Genomic DNA, 23,135 nt, shown 5'->3' with positions numbered 1-23,135 from the left:
TCTCACCACAAAATCAATCAAATGCAAGACTCATATGTATGCAAAAATCAAAATCAAAGGTCATTGATGATCTGGGCAAGTTCCAAATTACTTACTTTAAAGGTGGAGGTTTGATAATCTGGTCGTCAAAAGATGTGAGATTCGCATTGTGAAAATCCAAGCAAAGGGATTCGAAAGTCTCCAAAAATCGATGCCTTGTCCATCTACACAACAAAAAAAAAACCTCCTATCAGTTTCAGAATAAACAAAAAAAATATGGCTAGATTGCGTGGGTTATATGAAAATTGAAAAAAATGAATTTGTGCAGCTAACAATCCATAGTTTTAACTATCCTTGCAATTGTGCATGTTTAAAACAAGTCAAGTGAGAAAGATGCCTATTAATATTAATATTAATCTATGGTTAAGATTAAACGATTGGTCTTCCTCCTTTACAACAATTAAATTGTAACAATTATGAACATGAGATGGCATGATTTCACAACCATTAAGATGTAATCACAAACTTTTTATATGCCTATTGCAATTCGATTGTAACTGTTAGAAGAGCATGCAGGTTCTCATTTATAACTGTTAGAATACAATGCCAACTCCTTCCACCTCAACAATAATTTGAATGCTTGTTATTTCGATGCATAACTAAGAGGAATACCAAAAGTTCTTTTTTTCTTACATCGTTACTCATGATGACCTCCTATTGATGCCATTGTAGGTTACGCCTCTCAGCGTAAACATAGTTGAAAGAATATTTTGAGTGTGGGTTTAGGTGTTGATGTAGGAAGTTATAATATTTAAAGTAGGTGTATAAGTTAAAGATCAATTATATTTATATAAATCCAACTTGGGGTGGTATTATAGTATCTCCATTAGAGAGTTGAACCTATTTGTTTGTAAGGTAGTTATATGAGTAAGTCACTCATAGGAATTGTCCTCGATATTCATGACCTTTGATTTATCCTAAGGGCTAGGATGGTTGATATATTAACTTCCATTGGAGGTGGTAGGATCAAAGGAGTTGGAGAGGTTGGATGGCCTTGTCTTAGATGGATACATATTATCATTTTCTTCTAAATTTTGGTCCCAACACATTATGATACCCCCCTTTAGTAAGTCTGTTGAGTAAACAAACTTACTCTTTTTCACTATCGACGCCACATCATAATAAACATGTAGTGCTCTCATCCATAAAATGTCCACAAGTTGTTTATAAATATTGACTATCATCCATCACTAGTAGCTAAGACATCTCTAGGTATAAAATCTATGGCCTATTTATTGATATGCATATTTTTCTACCTTTGGGTAGGGGGCTCTATGGTTGGTATATTTAACCTTCTTAACTTATTTGAGGTAGTGGTAACAGGTACTCTACACTATTGGAATATGTGTCTTAATGGGTTTTTGGAATATTAAGTCTATATTATGAAAGTGTGGTTTTTTATATTATATTTGAGTGCTATCATGTGTTGTGATCTTGTATTGTATGATATAATTGTATTCCTTGTGTATTTTATACATGCTTGAGTGAGCATTGTAAGTCATTAGGTCATTTGAGTGTATGATGTGTTTGACATGATTATGTAATTTGTCATTGTAATATTCTATGTGTATGAAATGGTTTGAATAATATCCATATATAAATAAATGAATGCACTAAAAGATAATCACTAGTGTTGTTTGTAATACTAGAATCTTGGAGTGTGGTCAGATACTTTATTTATAGACTAATTATTGGGGGGTAAGGGGACTTCCTCTAAGGTGGGTTTAAATCTTCCCCATAAAAAAAAAATATCAGAGAGATTATCTTCCAAAATTGAGCTTGGAGTCCTTCCTATATGTAGTTATGATATACAATGTTTATCACCACTTTGTAAATGTGGCATTGACCTCATGGCTAATTGTATTCATTATCATTGCTGATGGTTGTGTTAGGATAACTGGTGAACAACTGAGAATGGGGGTGGGGGCTAAATCAATTATTAATAGATTATAACAATTAATCCACTTAATAACCTTTAACCAGATTAAGTATCGATAAAGCAGAAATGGATATTGGTAAACAATACAACTTAACAATTAAACAGATAATCAATGCAAAGCAACCATACCACATAACACCATGATTTGTACGTGGAAAACTCGGAAAGGGAAAAACTACGGTGGGTAGCCTACCCACAGTTAGATGATACTTCTGTAGAAAGTATGTGATACAATGAGGGGCCTGCACATGCAAGAAGGCACATTGCCTAGAGAGTACTTCTCATTACAAAAGAGTCTCATTGAGTACAGAGAGGCAACAACCATCTCAAGATAAATGGACAACAATCCAATAGAGTGAATTGCCAGAGATAGCATCTACCATGCCTGATTACAGTCCCAGTTAAGCTCAATATCGAAGGCCTTTGACCTCCTCCTTAATCCCAATTCGATCACCTATGATCGACCAAATCTCCTTCAAATATGATATTGCATTCCAAGACCACGACACTTATTCCATTCCCATACCAAGATCTACAATGGGATCTTACATCATTTTATACCAACCCTAAGGCCTAAACCAATTAGGTCGGCCACCTAAAAGATATTACAATAAGATCATTACATAAATCCATATTAGAATGATATGCCATGTCGGCTGAAGACCAAAACAACAATAACAAATCCTTAAATCATCTTGAAACATCCCAATAACGTGTAGAGAACACATTATCATGATACCAGTCTATAACCTAGATAGGTACTGGAATTATTCTAGGTCCACCACGCCAAAGCAATGTCTTCAATAAGTTGAATCATGATCAAAGAACATCTTTAACATCCTAAAATCCATCTATAAGCTGCACCAACACCAATTATGGATCCTGTCAAGATTCCTTAGTGAAAGCTCTGCCGGTAAAGCCTTCAACTAGTGCCGGTAAGGGTTTACCAGAGTGTATGATAGCATCCGATTACCAAGTCAACACCATGCGACCAAGACATGCTCCAGAAGCATGTACCACATGTAACCAATCACATTCCATAGATCCAAACATGTCGAAAGTGTCCAAGAGATAGTCTCTTCTACCGGTAACACTAGATCTTCTACTGGTAACGAAATCCTATCTGCCAATAACCAACCATAACAGCTAGTGTTGACATCAATGACAAAACATCAATGCAACACATAATCAATTCATCCATAATGCTAACAATATCCCCCTTTGACATTGATGGCGACACTAGATGTGAAAAACATCTAAGTACCAAGAAATGCCAAAAAAGTCTCCCCCTGTGGAAGACAACCAACAATCTCCTGAATATCAATAACTCTCCCCCCAATGTATACAACTCCTTTTCTTATTTTTCACATCAATATCTCTCCCCCTTTGACATCAATGCTAGAAATCTGAAAAATATCAATAGCAATAATGTAAACCTCTGAATCTCAAAGCTGACTACTCCCCCTGAGTAGTAGCACCACTCATCAGTGCTAGAATGAATAATATCTCTGATAATGCATGCCAGACTGATGACAAACTGCATCAATCAAGTCTCTTCCAGAGGGGTACAAACCCCTAACCTGTCTCTCAAATACTCAAATGATTCCTTAGACAACGGTTTAGTGAATATATCTGCAATCTATTCTTTAGTGTTCACATAAACCAATTTGACTTCCTTTCCTTCTACCTTGTTCTTTAGAAAGTTATACTTTATTGATATATGCTTAGTCTTAGAGTGAAATATCAAATTTTTAGACATGTCAATAGCTGTAGGGTTATCACAGTAGATAACTACCGGCTCACTACAATTTACCCTGATATCCTTCAACATTTGCTTCATCCACAAGACTTGAGTGCAATTAGTTGCTGCTGCAACATACTCAGCTTCTGCAGTAGATAAAGAAATTCATGACTATTTTTTGCTGATCCATGAAACCAGTTTCTTTCCAAGAAAGAAAGCTCCACTAGAAGTGCTCTTCCTGTCATCAGTATCTCCTGCCCAATCTGAGTCAGTATATGCACATAAAGTGAAACCATCATTTTTAGAATACCATAAACCATATTCTATCGTTCCTTGCAAATACCGAAATATCCTCTTTACTACACATTCATGATTTTCTTTAGGATTACTTTTATATCTTGAAATAATACTTAATGCATTCATAATATTTGGTCTAGTTTGAGTCAAATATAACAGACCACCAATCATAGACTTATACCTTGTCGGATTTATTGGTGTAGAAGTATCCTTGATAGATAATTTATCACTTGTCACCATAGGAGTACTTGCCGGTTTAGAATTATCCATACCAAGTTCTTCAACAATTCCCTCAGATACTTGGTTTGATAGATAAAAATGCCTTTGTTAGTTTGAGTAATCTGCAAACCTAAGAATTTTTTTATCTCACCAATCATGGACATTTCAAATTCATTCTTCATATTGTTAGCAAATTCCATGCACAATTTATCTTCTCCTCCAAAAATGATATCATCAACAAATACTTCAATAATCAGAATATCATTATCAGTGATCTTATAATATAAGTTATTATCAACACTGCCTTTAGTAAAACAAAGCTTCAAAAGATATTTATCCAACCTTGCATACCAAGCTCTAGGAGCTTGTTTCAAACCATATAAAGGTTTCTTTAATCTGCAAACCATATCTTTATCAGCTGTTAGTGAAAATCCATCAGGTTGCTCAATGTATACTTCTTCTTCAAGTTCACCATTCAAAAATGCACATTTAACATCCATTTGATAAACCTTATAGTTCTTATAAGCTGCATAGGCAAGAAATAGTCTAACAACTTCAATTATAGCTACAGGTACAAATGTCTCACCATAATCAATTCCTTCCATTTGACAATATCCTTTACAAACCAATCTAGCCTTGTTTCTTACAACTTGACCATCCTCATTCAGTTTATTCCTAAAAACCCATTTAGTTCCAATAACATTCTTATTTTTAGGCCAGGGAACTAAAGTCCAAGTTTCACTCTTCTCTATCTAATCTAATTCATCTTCCATAGCTTTTAACCAATGTTTATTCTTACAAGCTTCAATAACAATTGCTGGTTCAACTTGAGAAATAAGACATGCCTCTTCATTTGCCAATCTTCTTCTTTTCATAACTCCCTTGTTCCTATCTCCAATGATTTGATCTTCAGAATGATTTAATCTTACATATCTTGGCATCTTCTGAACTTCAGGTTCACTGCTCTGATCATCAGTCATAGTTGAATTTTCTGATTGTGCCAGTGTAACTGTCTTAGTTTCATGTACTGGTTGAGGCATTGCCGGTTCAGTTATGATCATTTACACTATCAGTTTCCTATCATATGATATATTATGATTTTTGTACTGCTCATCCACTTTCACATTAGCACTCTCCATAATTTTCTGCAATCTTTTGTTATAACATCTATATGCTTTCTTTGAATTGAATAACCAAGAAATATCCCTTCATCAGATCTAGGGTCAAACTTTCCAATTGAATCATCTCTTTTGATATAGCATTTACTTCCAAAATTTTTGAAATATTTAATAGTAGGTGTATGTCCAAACCATAATTCATAAGGGGTCTTACCGGTTTCACCTTTGATGTGAACTCCATTGAATGTGTAGACTATTGTACACACTGCTTCTCTCTAGTAGATATGAGGCAATTTGGCTTCCATCATCATAGATCTTTCTGCATCCAAAATGGTTTTGTTCTTTCTTTCTACTACTCTGAGGAGTCTGAGGTGTAGATAACTGTCTCCTGATTCCATTTGTCTCACAATAACTGTTAAATTCATGAGAAGTGAACTCATCGCCATAATCTGATCTTAGACATTTGATTTTCAATCCAGTTTCCATTTCAACCTTTTCTTTAAAGATCTTGAATTTCTCAAAGGCTTCATACTTATCCCTTAGAAAAGTCACCCACATCATCCTAGAATAGTCATCAATAATCAACATGAAATACCTATCACCTTGAAAGATTCTAGTCCTTGCTGGACCACATAAGTCAGTGTGAATCAAATAAAGTACATCATTAGATTTATCATGTATGCTCTTAAAATAACTTCTAACTTGCTTTCCCAATTGACATTCCTTACATACCGGATTATGAGGCTTCATAATCTTAGGTATATCTCTATCTGCCTTAGTTGAGCTGATCTTAACAATACAATCAAAATTAACATGACACAACCTCTTATGCCATAACCAAATCTCATCAATATGAGAAAACAAACATGTCTTATTACTAGTGTTCAAGTGAAAGATATTACCTCCAGTCTAAGTACCGGTTGCAATCTCCAAACTAGTCTTGTTAATGATTTTGCATTTTCTATCTTTAAACTAAAGTTGGAAACCCTTGTCCACCAATTGACCAATGCTCAAAAGATTATGCTTTAAACCTTCTACATAATAGACATTATCAGTGTTATGCTTGCCATCCAAAGAAATAATACCTCCACCTCTGATCATACATGCTTTGTCATCTCCAAATCTGACTTGACTGCCATTGTATTCTTGCAGGGACATAAATTTTCCTTTATCTCCAATCATATGATGCGAGCATCCACTATCAATTACCCATTCATCCTTATCTTCAACTTTTGCTGGCAAGGCCTTTTCTTCATTTTTGATAGCTGGTTCCGGTTCATCTTCTTTTAAAGCATAGAACACCCATTCCTTTCCATTGCCGGATCAACTAGTAGAGTCTTCTGTCGGTTCATCTCTAGAGTCATCAGTTACTCCTTCCTCATCCGCTATGTAGCATTGTTTACTTTTCTTGAATCTGTATCTGTTCTGGTTAGGCTTAAATGATTTCTTAACTCTTTCCTCAAAACTTGCATTCCTTTCAAGACATCTAGATGCAATATGACCAATCTTATTACATGAAAAACATTTAAAAGGTGCTTTTCCATCATGCTTACTTCCTATCAGACCTTTAGCTACTCTTCTAGCAAATAAGGCTTCAAGTTGCTCAAATCCTTCAGCTTCTTTCCTCATGTCTTCCAATTCTTTTGAATATAAGATTTTCCAATCACTTTTGCCGGTAGATGATGATGATGATGCATGAAAAGTAGGTTCAGACTTTACAGCTCCAGAAGATCCAAATTCTTCAAGCTCAAAAGCAGATAATTTCCCAATCAGAATGTCCCTATTAATTGAAGTGTTTGCCATTGTTCTCAACTCATTAATTGCAGTTGCCTTCATCTTGTAGGCCGGTGGAAGGGCTCTCAAGACTTTGGAAAATATTTCATCTTCACTCAGAAATCCTCCACAACATTGAATTCCCATAACAATCTCATTTACTTTTTTCATAAACACAACAGTTCTTTCATTATCTTCCATCTTCAAGTTTTCATATCTTACCCGGTAGCCATCAAGTTTGGCAATTTTGACAGTAGGATCACCTTCATTCAGAGTTTGCAATTTGTCCCACATAGCTTTTGCCGATGATTTATCAGTCAATCCCATGATTTGCTGATCAATAAGTGCACACAAGAGGGATTATCTAGCTCTGCAATCATTTTCAATATTCTTGTCCAAGTCTGCAGGAGCAGGATTGCTAGAGGCTGGATCATAAGGTGTGTATCTTTTCTCAGTGATCTCCCAAATATCCTTGCCAAGACATCTAAGAGGATTCTCCATTCGAATTTTCCATATCCCATAATTTGTTCCATCAAGCTTAGGGATTTCTCTTCTGAAAATAGTTGCTGATAGATTAGAAGTGTTAGCTTCCATAGGATCTACCTCAAGCGGTTCAACTTTTGCAAAAGAGGACCAAAGCTCTGATACCAATTGTTAGGATAACTGGTGAACAACTGAGAGAGGGGGGGAGGGGAGTTGAATCAGTTGTTAACAGATTATAACATTTAATCCACTTAATAACCTTTAACCAGATTAAGTACCGGTAAAGCAGAAATAGATTTCAGTAAACAATACAACTTAACAATTAAACAGATAATCAATGCAAAGCAACCATACCACATAACACCATGATTTGTACATGGAAAACCCAGAAAGGGAAAAACCACGGTGGGAAGCCTACCCACAGTTAGATGATATTTCTGTAGAAAGTATGTGATACAATGAGGGGCCTGCACATGCAGGAAGGCACACTACCTAGAACGTACTGCTCACTACAAAAGAGTCACTAAATATAGAGAGGCAACAACCATCTTAAGATAAATGGACAAAAATCCAATAGAATGAACTGCCAGAGATAACATCTACCATGCCTGATTATAGTCTCGATTAAGCTCAATATCAGAGGCCTTTGACCTCTTTCCCAATTCAATCACCTATGATCGACCAAATCTCCTCTGCATATGATATTACATTCCAATACCATGACACTTATTCCATTCCCATACCACGATCTACAATGAGATCTTACATCATTTTATACCAACCCTAAGGCCTAAACCAATTAGGTCGGCCACCTAAAAGATATTACAATAAGATCATTACATAAATCCATATTACAATGATATGCCATGTCATCTTAAGACCCAAACAACAATAACAATCCATAAATCATCCCGAAAAATCTTGGTAACGTGTAGCTCGAACACATTATCATGGTACCGGTCCATAACCTAGATAGGTACTAGACCTATTCTGGGTCCACCATGCCAAAGCAATGTCTTCAAGCAGTTGAAGCATTATCAAAGAACATCTTCAACATCCTTAAATCCATCTAGAAGCTGCACTAACACCAATTATGCATCCTGTCAAGATTCCTCAATGAAAGCTCTGCCGGTAAAGCCTTCAACTAGTGTCAGTAAGGGTTTACCAGAGTGTATGATAGCATCCGATTACCAAGTCAATACCATTTGACCAGGACATGCTCCAAAAGCACGTACCACATGTAACCAATCACATTCCATAGATCCAAACATGCCGCAAGTGATCAACAAATAGTCTCTTCTGCCGGTAACACTAGATCTTCTACTGGTAACCAAAACCTGTCTGCCGATAACCAACCATAACAACTAGTGTTGACATCAATGCAACACATAATCAATTCATCCATAATGCCAACAGGTTGTAGTGCTTGATCCTGTTGATGTGGTTGTTAATCACATATACAAACATAGATAGATTTTTACAAAAAAATCTTATCTCTCTTGAAAGATCTATGAAACTAATAAATTTGCAATCTCAAGGCTTTGACTACTAGTTCTTGATTTTACTAAATTCACTTAGGGTTTGTTGTATCAGCTATTACCACAAAGGGACCTCATATGTTATTTGAAAAACTTATAGGATTTCTAATGTTCTTCCAAAACCCCTTTTTAGTCCTCTAATATGTACTTCCTTATTTATATTCAAGCCATTTCCATCAACTTGTTAGGAATTTATGAATATTACGTCCTTTCAAAATGATTTTTTAAAACATATTGGTTATATAAAGAAAAAAATCAAATGATTTTAGGGATAGAAAGATTACTAAAAGAATTTAAATTGTCCATGTATTTACCACACATATTAGGTGAGATTTTTAAAGTAAAGAAAATAAGAATACCCCACCAAAATTTCATATCTACTCATTCAATAGTGGAAAATTCAAAGGAACATTGATTGACAAGCAAAATGATTCAAAATGCACCCTCAAATGACACATCAATTTGATATTCAACTTAATCAAATCAATAAAAGTTATACAAGGTTTATGATTAATAATAGCCTTCAAATTGGTTGTGACTTATACAAAGTCTCAACAAGATACACAAGATTTTATTGGATATCAAATAGAAACCATGAAGTAAACTAGAATAAAAAATTCTCCAATCATAGTTCCACAAGTTTCAACAATTTATGATCTTTCAAAAAAGAAATCTTTTGGCCTTTTATAGGGAATAAGGTTTGGAGTTGGTTACATTTCACTTCAAAATATTAGAGAAACAGTCATAAAGGTTAGGACACATGGCAAGTGACAACTGGCTAAGGAGTTTCGAAAAACTTCTTTGACTAAACCTAAGAAAAATACTCCAATTGTGCTTCACTACTTTGACCAGGTCAAACTTTATCAATAGATTCCTTTTACTTGGTATTGTCAATTTTATCTCCAAAATTAGCTTGTGCAGGTTAACACTAAAATCCCTACAAAACTTGTCATTTGGAGGCATACTTATTATTTATCTAATTATTTTCAATTATTATCTCTCCTTGCCTTAGTCTATAGTCAATAAAGGCTAACATCACTTAAATGTTCTTGGAGTGCTATAGGTTAACCTCCAATTAACCTTTTGAAATGCATATATCTCTGATATTTTCTTAATCTTCATGTCTTTGGTTTTTGTATTGCAATTATGTCTTTTCGTAAGTTCTCTTATCCTTGTCACATCTTTTGTAAGGTTGTTGTTTACATGGGCAAGAGGATCTCTTGTTACTTTATCAAAGTAACTTTTAAACTTTTTATTATTGAATCTCCATTGGTTAGATTAGCCCCTCCAATGTAATCTTTATTGAGAGTGTCTACCATACAATATGTTTATCTTTAAATTTCTCAACTATATTGGATATATTATCCATATACTCTATATATTCGTTCGCTCTATCTTTTTCGATGTTGAACTACATTTCCCACTTCTTTATCTTTAGGGTGTCTTCTTTAGAACCAATCTTTTCTTTGAGTAAGAACTCATCACCTAACTTCTAAATGGTTATCATTATTTTTAATTCTATATCAATCTAGGCTATTTTGTTTTCATAATTACTCAACTTCTTTATTTGCCTTTTCCATTGTGCAATTTTTTGTTACCTCCCAAAAATTACCTTAATGACTTATTCTCCTTTACTAATGAGAATATAAATCTAGTCATCAAATACATCTTTTTTTTACTTCATGATATCTATAGAGTCCTCTTGTTCTTTTGATATTTTGATAGGGTTAGGAGGTAATTCTTCTATAAGCCTACTATGTTGAGTGAGTCGCCTAATAGAGTCTTGTAAATAGACTATTTTCTCTTTCAGATATTTATTTATTTTATTATCTTTTATCAACCTATCAACCATCATTTCAACATTCTCTCTCAAATCCACAATATCTTGGTCTGTAGAAGTATGACCAAGGTGTACTATAGTGAGTTGATCATCCCTCATTGCGACTTCATCTTTATCCTTTTCCCCTATGGAAGTGACAATTTCATTATCCTTTTCTCTAGTAGCATCCCTTTTGAAAGCATATGTAGTCTTTGTTTTGATTTCATGCTTAGGGGTTTTCAATTCATGTATTAGATTTCTAAAATTTGATGAGACTAGTTGAACCTAAATGAAAGGTTACAATTGTTAAGCTAACCTATCTACGATATCTCTTGTATCTCCTTGATCTTGAAATAATTAGTTGCTTTTAATGATTGAGACCTTGACTTATTAGCTTCTTTCTCATATATGGTAATATGTTGTTTATCTCGAATCAGATTTGTTATATCTACATCTCCACTCTCCTTTTTCTATTGATGTCCTAATTCTATCTCAACTTCCTTTTTTAGTTTAAGATTAGGTTCTAGACTAACTTCCTCTTCTTCTATAACTTCTTTTATACAAGATACTTCATGTGCTAGTGCATGTTTAATTATTTTCACGAGAGATTCCAATTCTTCCTTATCTTGCATAATTTCCAATAAGGGTGCATCGAATATAGTAGAGTTTCTCAATACTCTACCAATGGCAACCCACATGATGGCAAGCGTTTTGCTAGTTGTTCATTTTCTTGATTAGGTTGATCTTCTACTATTTCAAACGGGGTATCATTAGCTTGAGGTTGGTCTTTGACAACCTCAATAATATTCTTATTAGTATTTTCCTCTTCTATAATTCCACCAGTAGGTTCTTTTCTTTCATGTTCCAAGTTAACAAGTGGGACACCATCTTATTGTTGAACACCCAATAGGACTAACAGGAGGATGTGAATCAGTTTGAAATGTCAAAAATAACTTGTGTCGACTTGAAAATTTCATCTTCAGAATACTACTTGCAACATATTAGCTTCACAAAATACAAAGGAAATACTATAGGAAATCCAAACTGAACCAATGGAACTACATGAAATGAATATAAAATAAAAACATTATTACCTTCATGATTTAAGTCTCATTGTGTCCTAACTCCACTATTCCTAGTTGTAGATGATTTGCTCTCAAACAAGCACTGGTAGCTTCCAAGATGGCATATGAAGAATGGGCTGATAGTTAACTGATACTATGATATGCATATGCAAATGATTTAAGCTAACATGATATTAAGCTATGAAAGAAATTCTAAAATTGTTATTTGCTTCAAACTCAAACTCACGAACGCAAAATGAAGACTCCTACAGTGACTATATGATTAGATATTAGTCTATTAGTTTCAAAATGGCTTAGAGGACCTCTTTTTATATATTTTTGAGTGCATGAGCTTAGGTGGCAGAGATCAATGGTCATGATCGAATCTTGCAAACTAGATGGCTATGAGAAAGAAGTTGAAGGTTGAGAGAAAGGGGTAAGGAGAAGACAAGTGTCACTCATCTCACCTTGCTTGAGTTGAAGACTTGAGAGGATATAGGATAGTTGGAGAAGATGTAGGAATGAGAGGACAAGTGGACTCAAGTTGTCCTAAAATATAGGGATATTGGAGAGAATATAGAAGAAGGTTAGGAAATATGTGTACGTACACATATTTAAGTTATTTTGGAAGTTGGAGATAAATGGCTAATAAATGTTTTATTTATTTTAATTTTGTTGAATTAATTTAGCCACATGATGGATGAGTTGGCAAAGGAAAGATGAAGTGGATATGGAAGGTGAGTTGGAAATGAATTAAATAATTTAAGCAATTATTTAATTAATGAGACTATATGATAGAAGAATAACCATTAAATATTAGATATTTAATTGATTGATTAGAGGAAAAGGATAAATGAATTAATTAATAAAATGTTTCAATTAAATTAATTAATATAAGGACATGAAATGAAAAATAAATTAATCTTTTCAAATTAACTATTTAATAGAAGAATAATTATTAAATAAATATAAAATATTTATTTAATTGCTCATAGCCATTTTTATGTGTATATATTTTGCTCCTCTTTGAAATGATGTTGAGACAACATTGTTTCAAAGATTAAATCAAGTCTTGATAATGCGCCTGATGGAGATAAAATTCTGATTGTGTGCCCCCTCGGGAGATTGATCGTGAAATTGTTAAATTTTTTGGATAAGCGATTAATCTCATAATAATTAAAAAGGTCCTTCAATTAAATTCATTTGTGAAAAATAAATAAAATTGCCCCACTTAAAAGCATTAATTACCCTTTCAAATGGTAATTATAAAATTAACCTAGGCTAATTTTATCCTCATTTGCATCCTTGTCATCTTGTGGAGTGAAAAGAATTTTCTTGTTGAGCTGGCAAAATGGTTATCCCGTTCAAGAACCATCGATTTGAGCGTGTACGATGTTATCATCGACCTCCTGAGTATGGTTATCCGGTATGTACCTTATCCCAAGCTTGTTTGCAACTTTCCATACAACTTTCCTTGTTTTTCGGCACATGTTAGGCTACTTTGATTTTTATTTTATTTTTGGCATTTTGTTTTAGCGCTTTTGTCTCCAATGTTAGTGCTTATGCATTTTATGCTAGCGCTTTTGATAGTTTAGCATTTTTGATTTGTATGTTCACACTTTTGTTAGAAATGTTCATGCTTATGCATGTTTAGCGCTTTTGTTTGGTGTGCTCATGCTTTTGTGATGTATGTTAGAGAAAATGATTGTTTTCACACTTTTGCATCATTTGTTAGCGCTTTAGTTATGTGGGTTCATGCACTTGTGTGTTTCAGTGCCCGTGCCTAATAGAATAGCGCTTTTGTTTTGAGGAATAGCGCATTCGGTGAAAAAATGAATTTGTTTGATTTTGCTATGTTAAAATTCATTTAGACGATTTGGATTGATATTTGGATGCGTGAATTTCATAGATAGGTATGCTGATTGATGTCTGATTGATAAAGAATTTGATAATTTTGATTGATAGGATAAATGATTGATTGATTTGATTGGTAGATTGATAGACTAGCTCTAAGAGACCAATTCAGTCTCTGATAAAGAGCTTGATAGAGTTTGACCGAACTCAGTGATTGATATAAAAAATCATTTGTGATGATTTAAAAATTGATTTGATAGCCTGATTTTCTTTTTAGAAAAGATTTAGTCGGTAGTTGATGTGATTTATATTTTGATAGATTAGCGATCTCTTTGGATTTGATAGATAGATAATTGATAGAGATCAAATTCTCTTGTTAAACAGGAGAAGCTTTATGTTCTCCAGTGTCGGGAAAAATTCCCGTCCATGCGCCATTCAGTGCCAAAGCTTACATAGGCTGAGATTAGACATATAGATGCCTACACATGAAATCATTTGTTGTACATGCCTGATATTACCCATAATAGGGGTTTGTTGATTGCCTTAGCAGAGAGATGGTATAGCGAGCATAACACTTTCCACCTGCCTACTGGTGAGATTAGTGTGACACTCGAGGATGTCTACAGGATTCTACACATCCCCATGACTGGTGAGTAGTCTAGTATGATTTTCAAGATCTTGGAGGGACAGAGGCTTGCAGAGCCGTATTTGGTGATGAGAGCATTTCCAGAGGAGAGATTCAATGGGAGGATATGATCATGTACTACGAGACTCTCCCAGTTATTCTCGCAGGATTGATTGGCAGAATCATCTGTCCAGACAGGAGATCTCGAGGTTTCGTTATTGGTTGGGGTGAGATTATATAGAGCATGATGTAGCATTGGACTCGATATGTGTGGGGTGTTTGCATGCTTGCTCATTTATATCATGATCTTCATCAGGTTGTCTTTGATGACGGTGCTAGTCTGTTTGGAGGATGTACACTTTTACAGATCTAGTGCTGGGAGCACATTGTTGTTACTTGACCTATACATCATAGAGTTCGTGGTGATAGGCAGCCATATGTCTATTTATATGCAGGTATCATTACTCAACATAAGCTGGGTAAGATGGAGTATTGGCACTGGGTTCTGGATTCACTGGATAGCATCATTTGGAGACCCTATATCGATTGTGAGCCATGGATGGATGATGGATGAACATTACCATATATTTTGCAGAGTCGATATTTGATTGGTCATACTCCATACATTATTGAGTGATAGTTGATTAGTCATATTTTGAGATAGTTTGGTATCATTCAACATATGCCTATTTGTGTCGCCATGTATGCACGACAGTACAAGGATAGGCGAGATTCGGGACCTTCTTTGTCTTTTGAGATAGAACGCGCAAAGTTTTTGGCTGCTCCTATGGTAGCTTATGATTTGAGATTACACATTTTAGATCCTGGGGTGACTATGGATTATGCTTAGTACATGCTTGCACACCCTTTTCCTTGAATCCTCCTCCCAGCTCAGGAGATGAGGAGGATGATTCAGATGATGCCATAATTAGGAGACAGAGACAAATATGAGAGCTTAGAGTTGCTCGAGAGGCCAGAGATGAGGGAGATGAGGGAGGAGATAGAGGCAGAGGCGGTAGGAGACCTAGATGGAGAGGAGGTTGATTGAGAGTCTGTGGAGGACTTTTTGGACGGGTTGGCAGGGTTGGGAGACCACTTCCCATGGGAGGGAGAGATGCAGGATGGATTGGGAGGGATACAGGCAAGGTAGGTATGAGATCAGTGAGAGGATTAACCTCTATAGGAGGAGGCATGAGCATTGGATTGGATAGGGGCTGCGGGAGGGGCATTGATTTTGGTCAGATTCAGCTAGATCCTAGGGTTATTGCAGCTCATGGTGGAGAGGAGGATTCAGAGGATCACGTTCCTCTCATTAGATGACGGGTCTTGAGGGATACTTGAGTTGAGATTCCAGTAGGTGTAGAGGGAGGTGGAGATGAGGGGATTCAGGATACACCTCAGCAGGATGTGCCAGAGTAGGAGACCTTGGATGATCTTAGAGCACAGATTGATCAGCTTAGGGCACATGTGCAGACACTTATGACAGAGAGAGACAGGTCTATTAGGAGACACCAAGATAATCAAGCCCTTCTTGATCACATTCAATAGGTTGGATTTGACACTCTCTCAACCGATATTGTCAGAGAACTATTTCAGGCTGGGAAGGAGACAACACACTGGCGATGATTATATGAGGATTTAGTCATAAAGAGTCAGAGTGCAGGTAGCTATCATACTACTACGAGGATGGATACTAGTAGCGGTGGGGTCATTGGACCTCCTCAAAGGAGTGGTGATTGGGGGGGACATCCATTTGAAGGATCTTCTCGCCCACAACCACAAAGATGGACATAGTCAGGTGGTAGTGGCACAGGACAACCTTGGCTTGTAGACGTGATTGATATTGATGAGGCACTTGTATTTTATTATTGATCTGATATCATTGTATACTTGGACTTTTTTTATTGTTTATGATGATCTATATGTAGACATGGACTCTATATGATGATGATATATGGTTTATTATGCATGCTACTCTATATGATGATGATATATGTGCTTCATGATTCATATATGTAGCGATTAGATGGATGATGTTATGATGATCTTTTCTTTCCTTTATTTTATGATGATGATGTTCTATATGATGCAATGACGATGAAATGAAAATGCATTTGATTTTTTGATTTTGATGATTATGGATGCACTTTAATGGTTACTAACTTAAATGATATGCTTTACTTAAATGGTGCAAATGCAATGATCTATGAAAAATGCAAATGAATGTTGATTTTTTTATTATTAAAGTGTATGCATATAATGATTTGAAATGCAAATGATCTACATCAAATGTTTTTTATTTTGATGATTTAAAAATGCAAATGATGATTATGAAATGCAACTTATGGATGCTTATATGTAATACTTATGATTATAATGAATCTAAGTGCAAAGATGCAACTAAATGACTTTAATGGTAAAAAATAAACTTAAAATCATAAGGATCCTAATGCAAATAAAAATGATGATATACTACATGATTAATGAAATGCAAACTAATGCAATGATTGAATGCAACTAAATAAAACGAATGAACTTAAAATGATCAAATGCAACTAAATAAAATGAATGAACTTAAAATGATCAAATGCAAATTGCTTTTGTTTGCCCAAGTATACTCAATCCTTATTTATGACTGTTGATCTCTGAATGGAATGAAATGCTTATAATGCAACTTAAAATGAATGCTTATAATGCAGATGAATAATGAGATAATCTAAAATGATCTAACTAAAATGATACTTCCATTCTTCATATGATATCTTATAACAGTGCTTGATTTCATCATTGAGCTTTAAAATGTTGTAAGAAAATACAAGCAGCTTGACATAATTATTCAAGCTGACCTGAGTATTTCTTACATGGATTTTGATATAGCAAGTTTATACGAGCAACTTGATATAATGAATCAAGTTGACCTGAGTATTTCTTGCAGAACAGACAAGGATTATCCCCTTTCATGCATGACTCAAAACGTCCTCCTTGATCTTTTGCCAATAATATCCTTAGACAAGTACATACCTTAATAAGAGATAAACCACAGATAACAAACAAAGAAAATAATCATGCCCCATCATAGCTTCTCTAGTCATGGACATCCTTGAGTCAGATAGAGTACATGATTAGCAATAAAATCAAGATATAAACACTGAATCTTGTATGCCAATCACATGTTCTCATGGTCATTTAACTGATATAATCATCTTGATGAATGATCATTGATAATCCTTTATTACTTACTGGTTGATTCTTCATTTTCTGAGTTTCACGATTTAGTTGTTACAAAAGGCCTTGATCTTCGTTGCTTTGTTGCGCGTTATCTATTTCAAAACCCTAGGTGTTTTGTTTTTTTTAGTTTTTTGAATGTTTTGGATTTTCAAAGATTTAAAAGATCACCTTAGCAAAAGGAATTAGGATTTTTCCCCTAGCGGAAACAAACTTTATTATGGATGTACGAAAAATGATGATCCAAAACATGGTGGGATATAATGCAGATATAATTGATAAAATCCAAGACAGTGACTACACTAAGTATGTCAAAGATTGATAATTTTTGGTAAGCTTCATATTTCTTGTTAAATGGTTTAGAGCAATGAATGCGAAAGATGAAATGGATGAGCTAGGATAGATGGAAACAATAGATGCAAATAGGATGGAGTAGATAGGTGCATGAAGCAATCTTATAGATGGAAGAACTTACTTTTAGATAGCGCCTATTTACCAGGTTTTCACTATCTAAACTTATTGCATTTTTTCCATATTTGATTTTTTTTTTTTTTTTTTTCTGTTTTCTCTATTTTATGCTTTTTAGGCATTTTCCCCTTTTTTGTTTTTGAGAGATGAAACATGTCTTGCCATCAATTGATAAAGATAAGACTAACCAAAACAAAATCTAGTAGTCATATTGATCTATGTCATTGTTTTGATTTATTCGATGATTGATAAGAATGTCTGGTTTCAAAGAGTGAGTACCTCATATAAGACCGATATGTTTGGTTTCAAGTGTACCTATCATTGTATAAGACACATTGATGTTGATAGATATATTGATTAACTAGACATGTGATTAGTTTGATTGTAGACTTTGAGAATTTTCCTGTTGTTGATCTGATTTGATGGATGGTCCATGTTGTCATGCTTTGATTTTTAATTTTTTATTTGATTTTCTCGATTTTTTTAATTTTTAGTTTTTGGACATTTTGTGATTTTTTTTTAATTAGAAGCAAGATGTATTTGGTTGCCCCAATGTATAGCAAGACAAGGAATGATTGAATTGTTGAGTTGAAGATTAATGGGTGAAAGATGGATGCATCTTATTATGGAACATGAAGAGACATGTCAAGATCTTTTTTAAAATCATATTTTTGTCCTTAGTTTTGATCAAGATCAAGGATGGAAAAGGGGATATGGATGGAGATAGGATGTGGATAGGAGAAACAAGATTATAGATAGTGATAGATGATGGAAGAAATGAATAGTTAGGACATATGGTATAGATTAGCATGAAGCAAGATTGTAGATAGAACTGGATGAATTTAGATAGGGTAATGGATACTGGAGGAAGGATAATGGGAGATGTGGTATGAAGAATAGAGTGGATGAAACTTTGACCCCAAGTATAGAGGTCTCCATTTGTAAAGAGGTGATATGTAATATTGTCACAACATTTAGCACCACTTGAATAAGTGTTCCTGAACTTAGATAGAGACCCAACCCACACTTTGAACCTCCGAAAAATTCAACCAAACATATCTAGCAACTAGGAAATAGACTCAAAAGGGAAGAAGAATCCCAAACTGGATCAAGGTACTTAGTATTTGATTACCCATGCATGTGCAATTGGGTTTGTTTTGGCTCATATGATCATTGTAATCTTCAGAATCCAACGTGGCTAGCTACATGAGTTACTCTGACTTCAAAATCATCTTGGATAGAGCCTCGATGCCAGCAAGCGTCCATAGCTCCAATGAGGTTATCGCTGTAATATCACAAATATTTGTCCATTGCTAGCCAAGTGTCCATAGCGTTGATGGAGTTACTCGCATATTCCCATAGCCAAGCATTTTGATATATATATTTTTTCTTATTTTGGATATTTCTTTTCCTGATCATGCTTTGGATCTTTTGATATTGTATTTTTCTTTTCTTAATTTGGTTGCATTGGCTTGTAAGTAATGAAACTTGCACGGGTCTGATAATTACAGTGGCGTTGAAGCAAGATTTTAGATTTTTCACTAGCCATGTCTTCAACTAAGAGATCACAATGATTTAGAGCAATTTATTGTGTGTGTATGAGATGTAGTAATCAAAAGATGTCGGTACCAAGATACAATAAGTGGTTCTTTTCTGGATTGAGTGTGTATCCCAACCAAAAGATAATGTTAAAGAGGAACAACCTCAAATTCTGAAGTGTATCATGAATAGATATCTAGGAAAAGGACTGAACATGATATTTGAGCATGGGCAAGCATGTGACAAAATGACACAAATGCTTATTTCACAGATGATGAATTTATGCAAAGGATTGAATGAAAGGGATGGAAGGATAGAAAAGAGGTGTTGGATAATAGATAGAATGATTGAAGATTTGTGCGAAGATATATGGAAATGTATTCAAGATGAGTGTTGGTACACAACTTGAGAAGTGATGAAGAGATGGAGGAAAATTGAATTTTGGGATATAAGAACCCAAAATAGATAAAGGAAATGATGGAAGAATAGTTTTGAAAACATGTTTAGATAGATGTTTGAAAGAAGTTCAAACATGTGTGCCTTTGTTGATATTTCTTATGGATCATTTGAGGTGATGGAATGGTGGATGGAGGGAAGTAAGGACCCAAGATGGATGGAAGGGATGGAGAGTTTGACTTTGGAATGAAAGGACCTAAAATGGATTTGGAGGATGAAGAGTTTGAATTTGGAACGAAAGGACCTTAAATGGATTTGGAGGATGAAGAGTTTGACTTTGGAGTGAAAGGACCTAAAATGGATTTGGAGGATGAAGAGTTTGACTTTGGAACGAAAGGACCTAAAATGGATTTGGAGGATGAAGAGTTTGACTTTGGAATGAAAGGACCTAAAATGGATTTGGAGGATGAAAGGATTCCTTGATCTTGATCTTGACTTGGAGTAGGATCATTTGAGTTTGATCTTTTCTCTTGATTTTGAATTATATTAGTGAAGGAGATGGAAGGGATATCACACTCTTTCTTAGGAGGTGGATGCTGAATGGGACTCTGATCTTGAGATAAAAGGGGATCATCATGGATGGAATACCAAAATCTTAGGGGATCATCATAAGATTCTTGATAGGTAGGATCTTGATAAAAAGTGGGATTATATTGGAGAGCCATGATATCTTGATCTTGATTTAGGCTAGGACGCATTTCCTTTGAATAATATTCTTCTTTTTCAAGCGACAAGGGATGGTCACATGAGTGATCAAAGTTTCAATTTGGATAGGTTGATGTTGTTGACTTGATGGATACTTCATTTTGGATACCCAAAACACTAAGTCAAATAGAGGGTTTGTTTGATAGGCCCCTATGACAAAGTACGTCAAATGATATGGGTAAAGTCTCTCGATATGGAAACTTGATTTGACTAACTTGAATACCTAGCTAGGTATTGTTGTCCTTGAGATAGTTGGATGATAAACTCTTGATCACTTGGTTTGATACTCCCCTAATCTTTTTGGATGAAATTCTTGCCTGAAGATAATTTGAAAAGTTGATAACCACCTCAAAAGATTCTTTGTAGGATTTGAAAACTTCTCCACTTATGATTTATCCTTGTTTGAATTGATTTTTTTATTTTTATTTTTTTGATTTTTTGATTGATGCTATGCAAGATGTTTGATCATTTGTGACAAGAATACTTAACACACATGAAGACAATGGTCATCCTGATGCTAAACATTTAGTGTATGTTCTTTTGAGGATGTGTTCAAATCCCTGATGTTTTCACTGGTTTGGATACAAATAAGACACCAAGTAGACTCTTTATTCAAGGGTCATTGACAATATCATAGCCCACTAGTCTTGATACTACATCAGCTAAAACAACCTTTTCACCCCCTAGAGGGCACCTATTTTTTTGCCTTTTTCCAGAAATTAACCCAAAGAGAATTGCTCCTCAATTGAGTATTATCTTGGGAGATATATGGTGAGTAATCTTGGGGGCAGATTCTTCCCCACCCTTGCACTATGATATTGCCAATGTATGGCAAATGACTCAGCTCAAAGCTTCTACTTCTATGATTCATAGTAAGGATTCCATTCGGTGCGGAAAATGATAAACTCAATTAAGAGGCTTCCCAACGTTTAGAACAAAGACTTTTCTCATCACACAGATACTAGGGGAAGGCTATCAAATACACACTTCTGTTGGAGGGGATTTTCATCAGCCTCCACATTTGATTATAGTGGGTTGGTAAACTTGGCGATAAAGTCATTTCCCACTTGGGTCGTACCCTTCTCACTATCCCCCTCAAGGCTTTGGGAAGGCAGACCTCTTAAAGGATTTAATTGCTTGAAAGTAAAGAAAGCATAAAAGAGTGGGTTTGGCTTTTTGGTCACCCAATTAAGGGGAGAGCATATGCCTACCACTTTCAAGACACATAGTATAAGTGTTATTTTAACCTTCCATAGAAATGTGATCTATCCTCTATTTGGAGATGTTGCTCCAACAAGCATGGTGTTTATTTTAGCCCCACATAGCAAATGATTTTCTAAACTAGGAATTGGAAATCTTGGTCAACAAAATGAAAATTGTTGCAAAAAGTAACTTGCTTTGTAAGAATGGACAAGTTGATTGTTCTTTTTAAATTGAAAAAATTAAGATTGATTGTGCTTTTTACCTTTGCAAGAAAATGAAAGATTGTTGTTCTTTTTAGAGCCCAAAATTTGAGGTGTGAATCCCAGCTTTGCAAGAAAGTAAATGTTTGATTTGTTGTTCCTTTTACCTTGCAAATGTGATTATTTTTAGAGCCCAAAAAGAAGTGAGGTAATTTTTAGAACACCAAATTGAAAAATGAAGTTCTTTTTAACCAAAAGGAAATATGAGTTCTTTTTAGCCAACTTTTGAAAAAACTAGAAAAGAAATCACTAAATCCTAACTTAAATCCTCCAAATCTGCAAGAAACTATTAGAAACCTGTAGAAAAAGAAGTTAGTGAAAATCCAAAACCTTAGGTGGGCTTCCACAAGCCTAATTTCAAATCGTGGTTACAAGTTTTTCACTCCGGATCCTGAAATGTCCTAAAATTTGACTACGTCTGAAATTTGGAGGATCTTCCAAAAACTAGATTTTGCATTATAACTCATAGAGGTTTGAAACCCCTCTCAAACATCCTAACTGTGTGCGGGAAAAGTGGGGCAATGAAATTTAAAATGTAAAAAAATGAAGTTCAAAGAGGCCTGTCCACACACCCACAAGACTTCTTGGTGTAAGTTATGGAGTCATGAAGAATGACTCAACTTCCCAAGGTTGGTTCCATGGTTCTCTATCTCACAAGGTCCCTCAAGCCAATGCCTTTTCTCTCAGATCACTGAGCAAAGTGGCTTAGGGATGACAAATGCAAGAACGGGGGATGCTTATGATTGATTTAGCTATGAAAATGCATCCTA

The sequence above is a fragment of the Cryptomeria japonica genome, chromosome 10 (assembly GCF_030272615.1).
Source record: "Cryptomeria japonica chromosome 10, Sugi_1.0, whole genome shotgun sequence".
Lineage (NCBI taxonomy): Eukaryota > Viridiplantae > Streptophyta > Pinopsida > Cupressales > Cupressaceae > Cryptomeria > Cryptomeria japonica.
This window is presented reverse-complemented; position numbering follows the sequence as displayed.